Here is a 14,133-nt window from a genome sequence, read left to right as displayed (position 1 = left end):
AAAGAGCCTGGCGGGCTACAGTCCATGGGGTGACAGAGTCGGACAAGACTAAAGCAACTGAGCATGCCAAAGCGAATGAATACATTTAAAAACTGCCGAACAAACCATGTGCCCTCTAGTGTGGTCTGTGACTACAGGGACCAAAAGAAACAATACATGAGAGTAGTACAAAGGAGGGCTTCCCTGGTGGTCCAGTGGTTAAGAACCTGCCTGCCAATGCAGGGGACAGGGGTTTAATCCTTGCTCTGGGAAGATCCCACATGCCGAGAGGCGACTAACCCCGTGGGCTACAACGACTGAAGGCTGCGAGCTCTAGGGTCTGTGCTCCAGAATTAGAGAAGACACTGCAGTGAGAAGCCACTGCACCACTAGAGAGTAGCCCCAGCTCACTGCAGCTCGAGAAAACCTGAGTGCAGCAACGAAGACCCAGTGCAGCCCCAAACGAAGAATACTACAAAGAAACAGATAGAACATACCACCGAACCACAGTTCTGCTAAAATCGAGAGCTTTGCCAGTCTCTTTGGTATGTTAATGCTGTCACCTTGCAGAACTTTATGAGGCCTGGATTATACATTTTTCCTTAAAACCCAAGCCATGCAGATAATGCCTTTTACTGTCCAAAGAAATAAAATGCTCAGTAAATATGGAAGGAAGGAAGGTTTGCCAAAGAAAGACAAGTTAAAGAGATGGAAAATTTCATCTACCAAAATGGCCTTGTTTTTATTATTATTATTAGCATTATTTGTGGAGGTTTCAAGGAAGTGGACAATTTCATAAATTGCTGTAGGGAATATCAATGTTCAAACCCTTTCTGGGAAGAAACTGAGTATTCCTATTCAAAAAAATCTGAAAAATAAGCTTACCCTTTGACCTAGCAGTTAAACTTCTAAGAATTTATCCTAAAACAATGAAAGGTGCTAAAATTTAGTGATAAAATGGTTTACTGTCATTTTGCTTCTTGTAGCATCTGGAAACAACTTATAAGTACTTATAAGTTGAGTACAACAGGGACTCAGAAAGGACATCTGTTGCATGAAATTAGATGCCTCCAATAAAGCATAGACGTTGAATATTGAATGGTATGGAATTAAATAAAACATAGGTATTGAATATTGAATGGTTTACTGAAAATATTAAGTGGGTAAAAGATATTTGCCAAAAAAAGCTTATTTGGTGTTCTATTTTTGGTAAATCTAAATAGATATCGATAAATCAATACTGTCTAATAGAACCTTCCATGATGGTGGAAATGTGCTGTTCAATATGGTAGCCACCAGCCAAGGTAGGTATGGAACGCTTGACATGTCATTCGTTGATTGTGAAATGGAATTTAAAAATATTATCTAACTTTTGTTTTAAGTTAAATAGTCACACATTGGTGGTGGTGGTGATTTAGTTCTTAAATTGTGTCCAACTCTCAGGACCCCATGGACGTAGCCCACACAGCTCCTCTGTCCATGGAATTTCCCAGGCAAGAATACTGGAGTGGGTTGCCATTTCCTCCTCCAGGGTTCTTCCCTACCCAGAGATCGAGCTCATGTCTCCCTCGTTGCAGGTGGATTCTTTTGCCGCTGAGCCATCAGGGAAGCTCCTGTCTATCACACTGGACATCACCAATATAGATGATACATAGATTGATAGACTGAAAAAATAAATGCCCACTAGTAGAGCAGAAGTAGTTATCTCTACATGTTCAAATTGTGGATGACTATAATTTTATTTCATCTGCATGTTACTTGTGTCATATATATATATATATATATATATACACACACACATTGCTTTTGTACTAAGAACAAATAGTTAACATGAAAAACAAAAAGCAAAAGTGTAGTCAAATGCAACCCACCATCCGTTTACATGACCTGCAATCTGAGCTATAAAATGGGGTTTACACTGTAAATGGTAGAAAAAAAATGAAAAGAAGATTTTGTATGGGAGGAAAATCGCATACAATTCACATTTCATTGTGCATGAAGTTCTACTGGAACATAGCCGCACCACCCACTTCTGGATGTCTGTGGCTGTCTCTGTGCTACCCCGGCAGAGCCGAGGAGCAGTTGCGACAGAGACCGTACAGCCTGCAAAGCCAAAAATATCTACCATCTGGCGTTTTCAGGAAAAGTTTGCCAAGCCCTGGTCTGAGGCAATCAGGGGAGACAAAGTGGGCGGCGGCGTCTCCATTCATCTGTTCATTCATTCACGCGTCTACGTAAAGGAGCATCACTGCAGGTTAGGGCCTGGCATAGGACATTCGGGAGGCAATGCCTTGTTTCTGCTTGGGGGAGCCTGTGAGAAGGATTTTTAGAGCCAAGCGCTTTGCAAGCTGGTTCTCCAATAGCTTCATTGTGACACTTGTGAAGAAAACTGTTGGCAGGTGGAGAAAGCCCTGCTCACCTTAGCTTTGCTTGCATTTCCCACGGCCCCACCGTTTTCCTGTGGGGCCGTCTGGGCCTCCAGGGGTCTTCCAGAAGCTGATTGAGACCCAGGATTTGTTGTTCAGTCACCAAGTCGTGTCTGGCTCTTTGCGACCCTATGGACTGTAGCACACCAGGCTTCCCTGTCCATCACCAACTTCCATCACCATTGAATCGGTGATGCCATCCAACCATCTCATCCTCTGTCGCCACCTTCACCTGCCTTCAATCTTTCCCAGCATCTTTTCCAATGAGTCAGCTCTTCCCTTCAGGTGGCCAAAGTATTGGAGCTTCAGCTTTAGCATCAGTCCTTCCAGTGAATATTCAGGGTTGATTTCCTTTAGGATTGACTGGTTTGATCTCCTTGCAGTCCGAGGGACTCTCAAGAGTCTTCTCCAACACCACAGTTTCAAAGCATCAATTCTTCAGTGCTCAGACTTCTTTATAGTCCAACTCTCACATCTGTACATGGTTAATGGAAAAACCATAGCTTTGACTATATAGACCTTTGTCAACAAAGTAATGACGCTGCTTGTTAATACACTGTCTACGTTGTCATAGCTATTCTTCTAAGGAGCAAGTGTCTTTTGAGACCCAGGATGGGAACTCCTTAATATCTTTTTTTTTCCTTCAAGATATTTATTTGGCTGCACCAGGTCTCTGGGTTGTAGCAGGAGGGAACTTCCATCTTTGTTGCAGCATGTAATGTGGAAATATCCTCCACTCTCCTCTGTAGCCACAGGCAGGTGACAGCCCTCCCCCCTACACCATGGTCCTATGTGTCACCAAGGGCCCGACCTCTATCATGCTGGGTCCTGAGCGGAATGCCTGTGACCCTCCTTGCCTGCCTCGGCCCACCCTTCAGTCTGTGATACCGCATAGCAAGTGGAGCTGGGTGGGTCCATGTGAACCAATGTGATCTTTGAGGTCTGGAGCCCTTAGAGGCTACAGTGGAGACCACTCACTGGGTGCCCACCCAGCCCTGCCGCTCACAGGCCCAGGGACCCCCGGGGGCCGCTCCTCCTCCCTGACTCTCAGTTTTGCTGTTGTTTTTTGTTTAGCTGCTCAGTCATGTCTGACTCTTTGTGACCCCATGGACTGTATAGCCTGCCAGGCTCCTCTGTCCATGGAATTCTCCAGGCAAGAATACCGGAGTGGGTTGCCATTTCCTTCTCCAGGGGATCTTCCAAACCCAGGGATCGAACCCGCGTCTCCGGCATTGGCAGGTGGATTCCTTCCTGCAGAGACATCTGGGAAACCCTGACCTTCCGTTTCCTTGCCCATAAGAAGAGGTGGTACTGCCCAGCAAGATGTGTCTGCCCAGCAAGGAGGTTAGATGGTTGAGTTTCCCCTTGATTTCCCGTGTCTGTCTGCTGGCTCAGGCACTGGGCTTAACCCCAGTTCCCAGGATCCTCACCGTTAAAAGACCTCAAAGTCACACGACTGCATGGGATCCCAGGAGGCAGGTCCTCTGACAGAGCTTTACCGATGGAGTGTGTCCTACACATGTATGGAAAGACTATTAACCTAGCCCAGGGTCAGCAACTGGGATGCCTGGGTGTATCTGGAGCGGGTTTGGGTTGTCATGAGCAGGGGAGGAGGGGGGTGGTGCTGGAAGCTAGTGCAAGGAGGCCTGAGATGCTGCTCAGTATCCATGGTGCACAGGATGGGCCGCAACAAAGAGCTATCTGGCCCCAAACGGCAAGTCTCTTGTGTGTGCGGTTTTTTTTTTTGACTTTGCTGGGTCTTCATTGCTGCAAGGGCATTTCTCTAGTTGTGGTGAGCAGGGGCTGCTCTCTAGTTACAGGGCTTGGGCTGCTCACTGCAGAGGCATCTCTGGAGGAACACAGGCTCTGGGTACTCGGGCTTCAGGTGTTGCAGCTTCTGGGCTCTAGAGCACAGGCTCAGTGGTTGTGGTGCATGGGTTTAGATGTTCTGTGGCATGTGATCTTCCTGAATCAGGGATAAACTTAAGTCTCCCGCATCGGCAGGCGGATTCTTCACCATAGGTAGCTCAATGGTGAAGAATCCGCCTGCCGATGCGGGAGACTTAAGTTTATTTTTTTGCCACACCGGGCAGCATGTGGGATCTTAGTTCCCAGACCAGGGATCGAACTGTGTCCTTTGCAGTGGAATCTCAGAGTCCTAACTGCCAGATGGCCAGGAAAGCACCCCCTGGGCAAGTTTTAATCTCTTTGAGTTGCAGTTTCTTCATCTGGAAAATGTAATAGTGCTTAGCCCTGAAGGTCCTGATGAGGTGTAAAAGAGAGAACCTGTGTAAAGCATCCTGCTGTACAAATGCAGCCAGAAAAATAGGCGGAGTAGGGGGGACCCCTCCCCATCTCTTGATTTTCATTCTCGCTCTTCCCCCACGTGGCTGCATTCCCCTTGGAACATCCAGGGGTGCGTTGTCGTGGAAACCTTTCAGAGACGGTGCACTCAAGAGCTCGAGTGGGTTTTTTTTTCCTCCCCAAAATAACCCATCCTGTCAGTCAAACAACACTTAGGCAAAATGGTTTTACATCATTAGCTGCTTGGGGAGTTTCCAACCCCCACTGAGACAGGCGGTTAATCGAGATACGACAGTGGACACTTAATAAGAGTGATGCTGGTGATGGTGGTGGCAGTGGTGATGAGCTGAAGATGATGGCCACCGCTCTTGTGCCTCTCCTGAAGCAGGTGGTGGGCCACATGCTTTACATGCATCAAGTACCATCTTTAAGCGACACAAATGTCGAGGTTCAGAGAAACGAGTGTTGGGCTGCCTTGAGCCCAGTTCAGACGCCAGGCGCCATGCTCTAGCCACCAATCTTTATTGCCTTTCAGGAGCGGCCAGCGGAGGAGGGTAGGGGGAAGAAGGCTCAGTTCCTTTTGTCCCTGACCCCTGCACCCAAACCATCAGCTCCAGGCTCTCTTTGTGGTAAGCTGGAAGCTGGAAACGCCTTGATCTGCCCACAGGACCCATTTCTGAGCTTGATTACTTGGTCCAGACACTCTGGCCCCAGAAGAATGGTCCTGTGTGGCTCCCATGTCCACTGTTTCCTAAGGCCTGAGGCAGAATCATGTCTCAGTCAGGGCCTTCAGACCCTTAGCTCTATCCCAGCACAACATCATAACATAGTCTCCGATCCACAGGATTCCTGCTTGCCTTCAGAAAAACAGTCCTCACCTTGGGCAAGAGGGTAATTGGAAGAATGCTGGCTACAGAGCCAGGCAGACCTGGGCTTAGATTCCACTCCTATTACTTCAGAGTAGTGTGACCTCAGCCTGTGTGTGCTCTTTGAGCCTCAGCTTACCTACCTCTAAAATGGGTTCAGGGTTGGTGGGCTGATAAATGAGAGCCATGGTGTGTTAGTTGCTCAGTCATGTCTGTCTTTGTGGCCCCAAAGACTGTAGCTTGTCAGGCTCCTCTGTGCAGGCAAGAAGACGAGGGGTAGCCATTTATTTTTCCAGAGGGGATCTTCCTGACCCAGGGATAAAACCTGGGTCTCCCACATTGTCAGCGGATTCTTTACCATCTGAGCCACCAGCAAGCCAGGCTTGATCTGAATTAGGGTATGGGGTTAGCTGGGTTCTGGCTGCTCTCGGAACTCATGTGCCATTGAATAATGTAGCATGGGTTGGGTGGAGAGTCCCTCCGTGGCTCCTGGGGTCCGCTTGGGAGAGGCTGCCAGTGGCCAAGGGGACAGACGACCGTGTCCTGGAGTCCTCACTGCAGTCGATTCATGAGGCTGGGGCGCCACCCCGCGGCGAAAGGCCTTCAGGGGCCTGCTCAGAGGCGAGGTGGGAGGAGAAAAGGAGCTTTCAGAACTCCTTTGTCACCTCGGGTTGGGGCCCTGGTCCCCAAGCAGTTCATTCACTCATCTGAATCTCCCAGAGGAGCAGTCTACTCAGGTCTTTTTTCTTTTTAATATTGGAACATAGTTTATTAACAATATGTGTTGCTGTTGGTCACTTGCTCTGTCGCATCTGACTCTTTGCAACCGCGTGAACTGCAGCACACCAGGCTTCCCCTTCACTGTCTCCCGGAGTTTGCTCGTCTGTTGAATCGATGATGCCATCCAACCATCCCATTCTCTGTCACATCTCTTCCTCTTAACAATATGTGTTAATTACTTTTCAAAATTTAGTAAGAAAAACAATGTTGCGTTAGTTTCAGGTGTAGAGCAAAGTGATTCAGTTATACATATACGTATATCTATTATTTTTCAAATTCTTTTTCCCATTTAGGTTGTTACGGAATATTGAGCGGCTTTCTCTGTGCTCTATAAAGTAGGTCCTTGTCATCTATTATAAATATAGCAGCGTGTACATGTCAATCCTAAACTCCCGATCCATCTAAAGCATGTTTTTTAAAAGACAATCTTCACTTTTTTTTTTTAACTTAAAGAGTTCTCTTTATTTATTTTGGCTACACCTTGCAGCATGTGGGATCTTAATTCCCCTATCAGGGCTTGAACCCATGCCCCCTGCACTGGAAGGGGGAGTCTTCACCACTGGTCCACCAGGGAAGTCCTGTCTCAGGCTTTCTCATGCTCTGAGGTCACCATCTTTTTAGGTGGCTGCTCACTGCCCAGGTGTTTAGGGACTTCTGTGCTATGATCTTTTTTCAAGTCCCCATATTATGCTTAACTCCCAGTGACTTGAGCCTTGGAAGTGATGGGGAAGCAAGTTTAGTGGGTTGAGTTCTAATTAATTAAGATTTTACAACATGGGACAGGCTTCCCTGGTGGCTCAGATCGTAAAGAATCTGTCTGCAATGTGGGAGACCTGGGTTCCATCTCTGGGTTGGGAAGATCCCCTGAAGAAGGGAATGGCAACCCATTCCAGTATTCTTGCCTGGAGAATTTCATGGACAGAGGAGCCTGGTGAGCTACAGTTCATGGGGGTCTCGAAGAGTTAGATATGACTGAGTGACTAACACACACGCGCACACATAATACAGAGGGCAGCTTAAGAATAAAGTTAGATTTTAATCATTATAATTCTGCTGCTTAAAATCAGCAAGCTTTCCCTATGGGAAACAAACTCAAGACCCGTTTGGATCAGGCATCTATCAATCAACAGAGACTGATTTTTTTCCATTAATTCATTTGTCCACTGCACTTCATTGGTTTATTCCTATGGATGTAATCATCAATGGTGGAATTGTTTCTTTCTCTGATTCCTATGCTCTTTCCAATCATCCATCAGTATTTTCTGATCAGCACAGAAATCACAGTCACCGGGTGCCAGATTGTTTTGATGAGAAGAGTGCCTGTGAGGGGACAGAGGAGTGAGCATTTAGGGCTACTTCCATCACCCAAGCCCACAGGTCTTTTTGGTCTGAGGGGCTGCCCTCGCCCTTTGCGGTTTTATTTTAGAAATATTTTATTTGGCTGTGCTGGGTCTTTGCTGCAGCACGCTAGATCTTTAGTTATGGCACGCAGGCCCTTCGTTGTGGCATGTGGGATCTAGCGCCCTGACCAGGGATCAAACCTGCCCCCCACCCCCGACCCCAGCATTGGGAGTTCCAAGTCTTAGCCACTGGACCACCAGGGAAGTCAGTGGTTTTAACAGAGGGTTAAAATGCACAAAGCCATCAGGCCGATTTCTCAGTCTGCTGGTAGAGAGACCTTGCATGTGTGCATGCCTAGTTGTTCAGTTGTGTCCGACTCTTTGCAACCCTTTGGACTGTATGTAGCCCACCAGGCTGCTCTATCCATGGGATTCTCCAGGCAAGAAGTCTGGAGTGGGTTGCTGTCGGGAGCCATCACGGGAGATCCCACCCATGGCAAGGTCATGTGGAAGAGAACTGTTAAGCAAGACTTCAGGACTCAACGGGCTCCGTAGGCTTTCTCGAGCATCTACCCCAAAACCAGAATCTGTCTGTTTTACCATTTAATGACTTTCACCAACTCCTCTGACATTAACAGGGGGCTATCCCTGACCACCTTTCTCCGGAGAAAATCAACTTAGGGCTATAGCTAATAAGTCTCTCGGACATGAGAAAAATATTTCAAATCAAACCCCCTCTGTTAGCATTCTAGCTTGCTTGGCAGGTATATCCAGACTCTTGCAGCTATGCCTATGATTATTTACAGCCTCCTAATTGTGAGAGGCATGGAAAGCCTAAAACATAGAGCCTTTTAAAGAGTTAAAAGTTATTAGAGTAGTGCTGGTGTAGGACTTCATTATTGGGCCAATGCTTGTTGCTAAGTTCCCATATCTCTTATCCACTGTGCACCTGGGAGTGCATTAGTTAACATAGTTGGAAAGTAAGAAAAACAAGTGTAGCCTTGAAATTAACCACATCAGACTTTTGAGCTAATTGGTTCTTTCTTGTAACTCACTGCACCTTTGCTCCCTGAGAAATGTAACTTGTTTAATACTTTCTGAGGCTGACATAGATTAGAAATATAAAGAAAAAACATTTCAAGGAAAAGTAAGTTTTCTGGTTGTTCAGCCTTTATCAAAAGAGGGTCATAAAATGTCCACAGGCCTCCAAGGCCAGAAGATAATGTACACAACATTGTCTATGGGAAAGTTTTGCAGAAAAAATCCTGGTTTCGATAAAGACCAAACAGATGTAATGTTTGGGCTGACTCTGTATGACTTTGCATCTTTCATTTCCCTCTATGTACAAGTAAAGGTATAAAAGACCCTTTTAAAAATTAAAAAAAAAATGGGCCTCGCTCACCGAAGCAGCTTGGTCTCCCCTCGTCAATCATTCTCTCTCTCTCCCTCTCTCTCTCCTTCTCCCTCTCTTTTTCAGGCTGATCCCTTGGAGTACAGAGGCTCCCTGCATTCACTTATCTGCCTGAGCTTCTAAGACTTTATTAGCTTTCTGTATAAACCAAGGAATATCAGCCTCTTTCTCTCTTCTATTTTCTTATCTACAATACTCTTTCCTTCTCTCTCTAAATCATCTGCCGACACCGTTTTTCCTTCAGGTTCCCCTAGATCCTACTGGGGCTGGACCCCGACAGGTTGCTATGCCCTCCTCCAGGTGATCTTCCCATGCCAGGAATCAAACGTGTCTCCTGCATTGCAGGTGGATTCTTTATCGCTGAGCCACCCGGGAAGCCAGAGAGAGAGAGACAGAGAAGGAGACCATAACATCATTTGAAAGTTTGCAGACTTCAAAACCATCCAGTGTTTCAGGGCAGAATCACTAGTCAGGCTCAGATCTGCAAGTCCTGACAGATACCGGCTTTGGGGCACTGTACCACCATGCCAGATGGGAAACGGCCCCGAATGTGGGGCCTCTCCCAGGTTCTTGCTGGGACCAGGGGTGAACTGCTGCCTTCTTCCCTCATCTGTGGGGTGACCGCCTGCTCAGCACCTGAGCCCGTGTGCTGGTCTAGTGGCTGAGGTGGGCTTGACCCTGCAGTCACACTCCTGAGATCTAATACCACTCTTGTGTGGCTTTCTAGAAGGCTGCGGGCAAGGGACACAGCATGCACAGCACCGTCATCTCCTCAGGAGATCAGTGCCGGGGCGCCCTGGACGGCTGCTGCAGTTGAGCGCCCAGATGCCTAAGGGTCACCTTGACAGAGACCAGTGAGCTGGGGCTCCTGTAAGGAGCTTTATGCCAGTCACAGAGGGCCAGGATCGGCCTGCCAGTGCCTGGTCAGCCCCACACACGAGGGTCTCACCACGGATGGGCAGACACGACATCCCACTTCAGCTCCACCCTGTGTGACGGGGGTCCCCGACCTCCGGGCACTAATGCCTGATGATCTCAGGGGGAGCTGATGTAATCATAATAGAAATATAAAGTGCACAACAAATGTCATGTACTTGATTCATCCCCAAACCATCTAAGCCCCCGCCCCTCGCTCAGTGCCTCAGTCTGTGGAAAAATTTTGTTCCATGAAACCCGACCCTGGTGCCAAAAAGTTTGGGGGCCACTGCTACTGTATGAGATACCTGAACCCCAAGATCATTTCCCCAGGAAGCAGGCTCCCCTACCAGTGGTGCTGAGGGTGACTTTCCTGTTCCTTCTTTAAAGGCCACCCAAGTGCTCCAAAGTGACTTTTGTGTGTAACATGGAGCCTGGGATTTTAGGCAGGTCTGTATAATGTGACTCTTCAGATTTGCTCTCTGTCCAGCTATTGTGTCTGTTTTTGTTTTTGTTTTTTTCTGGCCGCACAGCTCGGTTTTCAGGATCTTAATTCTCCCAAAAGGGATTGAACCCGGGTCACGGCAGTGAAAGCACGGAGTCCTAACCACTGGGATACCTGGGAATTCCCAGGACCCCTTTTACTGACACAGATAGGAAGAGACAGCTCTCGGTGATTCCATCCAGCATGAGACGAGGACAATCAGACCAAATCATGCAGGCCACAGTGTACAAACAAAAAATGCTCCCACCCCAACAAGCCTGCATTGGGCCAATACCTGCCATCTAGGGAAAACTTCCCTGGTTCATCTTTTTTAAAAAATTAAAAAAAATATATATTTAACTAATTATTCAACTGTGTCAGGTCTCAGCTGTGGCATGTGCAATTGAATCATATGGGAACAACTGTAGTTGTGGCACTCAGGCTCAGCGGTTGTGGCACTCAGGCTCAGCGGTTGTGGCACTCAGGCTCAGCAGCTGTGGCATCTGGGCTTAGCTGCTCCAGGACACGCGGGATCTTAGTTCCCTGACCAGAGATGGAACGTGTGTCCCCTGCACTGCAAGGCGAATTCTCAGCCACTGGACCACCGGGAAGTCTTCTGGTGCGTCTTCCTTGGCTTATCTACCGTCATCTTTGCAGTAGCTCCATGAAGACGGGGAGTCTTACCGTTTTACAGATGAGGAAGCTGAGGCTCAGACAGACTAGGTCGTTTGTCCAAGGTCACCTGGCTGGTCCATGGCAGAGCTAGGACTGAACCCAGTTCTGCCCAACCAGAGTCTGTGTTCTCAAGAAGGGATGACCTGTGGTCCCTTGACCAGAAGCACCAACGTCACCTGGGAGCCTGTTTAAATTGCAGCATGGAGCCCCACCTGGGACTGAGAAACTGTGTCTGTCAAAACCGTGGGTGATTCCCATGCATAGAATTTGAGAAGTGTTGGGCCCATATCATTCCTGTTTGTTGGTTTTACCAAATATTTCCCAGGCAGGCCTGAACCATCAAGTCCCCTCCCTGGGCTGTATATCTTCTGAAAATGTTAGAATATGTCAAAAAAAAAAAAAAAAAAAAGAGTCCAATGGCCTGGATTAATTCCCTACCCTAGTATACCATCTCGAAGGTCTGATGATTCTGAACTATCACTGCCAAACAGACACTTCCAGAAGCTCAAGCAAAGCTGTAAAACACGGTGATGATAAGGGTGCATTTAGACTCCGAGGAGCGAAAATCTGATGATGCTTTGAATTATAGTGAATCAAGATTAATTCCAGGCTCCACTTAGAGGAAGCTTTCAGGCCGAGTGGTTTGCACATAAAAGCATGTCCCCTGATGCACCAGGTGAAAGGCACGACAACTCTATCACTTGGTGTCAGTTACCTTGATAGGCTTGTCCCCAGGATTGCTGGGAAAGTCACCGGTGGTGCTCTGTTTTGAACACTTATTATTAATAAATCCTGTCTTTTTTCTCCCCTTTTCTCTTTTTTAAATGATGAAAGTCATTGTTCAGTCACCAATTTGTGTCCGACTCTTTGCGACCCCATGGACGGCAGCATGTCAGGCCTCCCTATCCCTCACCATCTCCTGGAGTTTGCCCAAGTTTATGTCCATTGAATTGGTGATGCCATCCAACCATCTCATCCTCTGTCACTCTCTTCTGCCCTCAATCTTTCCCAGCATCAAAGTCTTTTCCAATGAGTCAGTTCTTCGCATCAGGTGGCTGACGGATTGGAGTTTCAGCTTCAGCATCAGTCCTTCCAATGAAGAGTCATTGTTGATTTCCTTTAGGATGGACTGGTTGGATCTCCTTGCAGTCCAAGGGACTCTCAAGAGCCTTCTCCAGCACCACAATTTCAAAGCATCAATTCTTCAGTGCTCTGCCTTCTTTGTGGTCCAACTTTCACATCCATACATGACTAACTGGAAAGACCACAGTTTTGACTACATGGACCTTTGTCAGAAAAGTGATGTCTTTGCTTTTTTAGATTTGCCATAGCTTTCCTTTCAAGAAACAACTGTCTTCCGATTTCATGGCTGCAGTCACCATCTGCAGTGATTTTAGAGCCCCAGAAGAGATAATCTGTCACTGCTTCCACCTTTTCCCCTTCTATTCTCCATGGGTTGATGGGACTGGATGCCATGATCTTAGTTTTTTAAAGATTGAGTTTTAAGCTGGCCTTTTCACTCTCCTCTTTCACTTTCATCAAGAGGTTATTTCCTCTTCAAGTTACATATAGTTCCATTTTATATTACAATTATTTAAGTAGATAAATTAAGATTTTTAGTTGGAGTTTCAATATCAAACTCTCAAAAACTATTAGAATAGACAGAAAAGTAGAAGGATATAGTAGACCTGAAAAGCACCATGAACCAATTCAACATCATTAAGATTTATACAATTTTCACACAACAGTAAGATACAAATTCAAGTTCCCATAGACTATAAACCAGGAGACACTGGAACATATCCAGGGACATAAAACAAGGTACAAAAACTTCATGGTCTAAAGGTATTGAAATTATACAGTCTGTTCTCTTATCACTGTGGAATTATATCAGAAATCCATATCAAAATATAAATGAATCCTGTCTTGATCTGCTACTCTGCTTGATTATGGCAAGTCAATCAGGGAAGGTTTTTCTTTTTCACAATTTTAAATTTATTTTTAAAAATTTAATTTTTTTAATATTCAAAACATTTTGTATTGGGGTATAGCTGATTAACAATCAGGGAAGTTTTTTTGTGTATAGGAACCTGGGAAAAGGGTACAATCTCAAAGGCTAGGCTTCTCAAAGCTCTGTGTTCACAAATCGCCTGGGGTCTTGTCAATGCAGGTCTGACTTGGGTCTGGGCTGGGCTTGCTGCTACACGTCTAACAGGCTCCCAGGAGATGGCACTGCCAGGGCTGCTGGTCTGGGCACCACACTGGGGATGAGGGGCAAACACGGCCCTGCTGGGAGCCTGACTCCGCCACATGGTAGCAGTGTGGTGGTGGGCAAATTGCTAACCTCTCTGAACTTCAGATTTCTCACATTTAAAATGGGGATCCTTCTGTCTCTCAAGGTCTTGGTAAGACTTAAAGATGGTGCATGTAAATCCCCTTCCACTCCCTGTGGGAAGGGCTGAGACTCATTCTTCTGCGTCGCCTTCATGGCAGGTTCAACCGAGGCCCATTTTTCTTTCCTAAAGTAGCTGATGCTCTTCTTCCAGGACACGGTTTCTCCGCCTTGGTACCACTACCATTTTGGGGCTAGACTGTTCTTTGCAGCGGGGACTGTCCTGTGGTATGGGATGGTTAGCAGCCTCTTTGGCCGGGGGCACCCATCTCCCCGCGGTATGACAACTCAAAATGTTTCCAAACTTAGCCAAATGCCTCTGGAAGCAAGAGCACCCACAACTGAAAAACACCATCCGAAGCAACAATTTCTCTGAACAATTAATTCCATAAAATGCACTGAGCCCCTGCTTTGGGCCAGGGTCAGACGGCAGCAATGTATTGGTGTGTAAGACAAACAGGTCTCTGATTTCACGGAGACTTTTCCCCTTCACCAGCCTTAGTCTTCTTAACCATTGAATGGGTTGGTCTAACCAGGCGGCTGACTTACTAGAGTCGAGTG

Source organism: Oryx dammah, unplaced genomic scaffold (genome assembly GCF_014754425.2).
Source record: "Oryx dammah isolate SB20612 unplaced genomic scaffold, SCBI_Odam_1.1 HiC_scaffold_2, whole genome shotgun sequence".
NCBI lineage: Eukaryota > Metazoa > Chordata > Mammalia > Artiodactyla > Bovidae > Oryx > Oryx dammah.
This window is presented reverse-complemented; position numbering follows the sequence as displayed.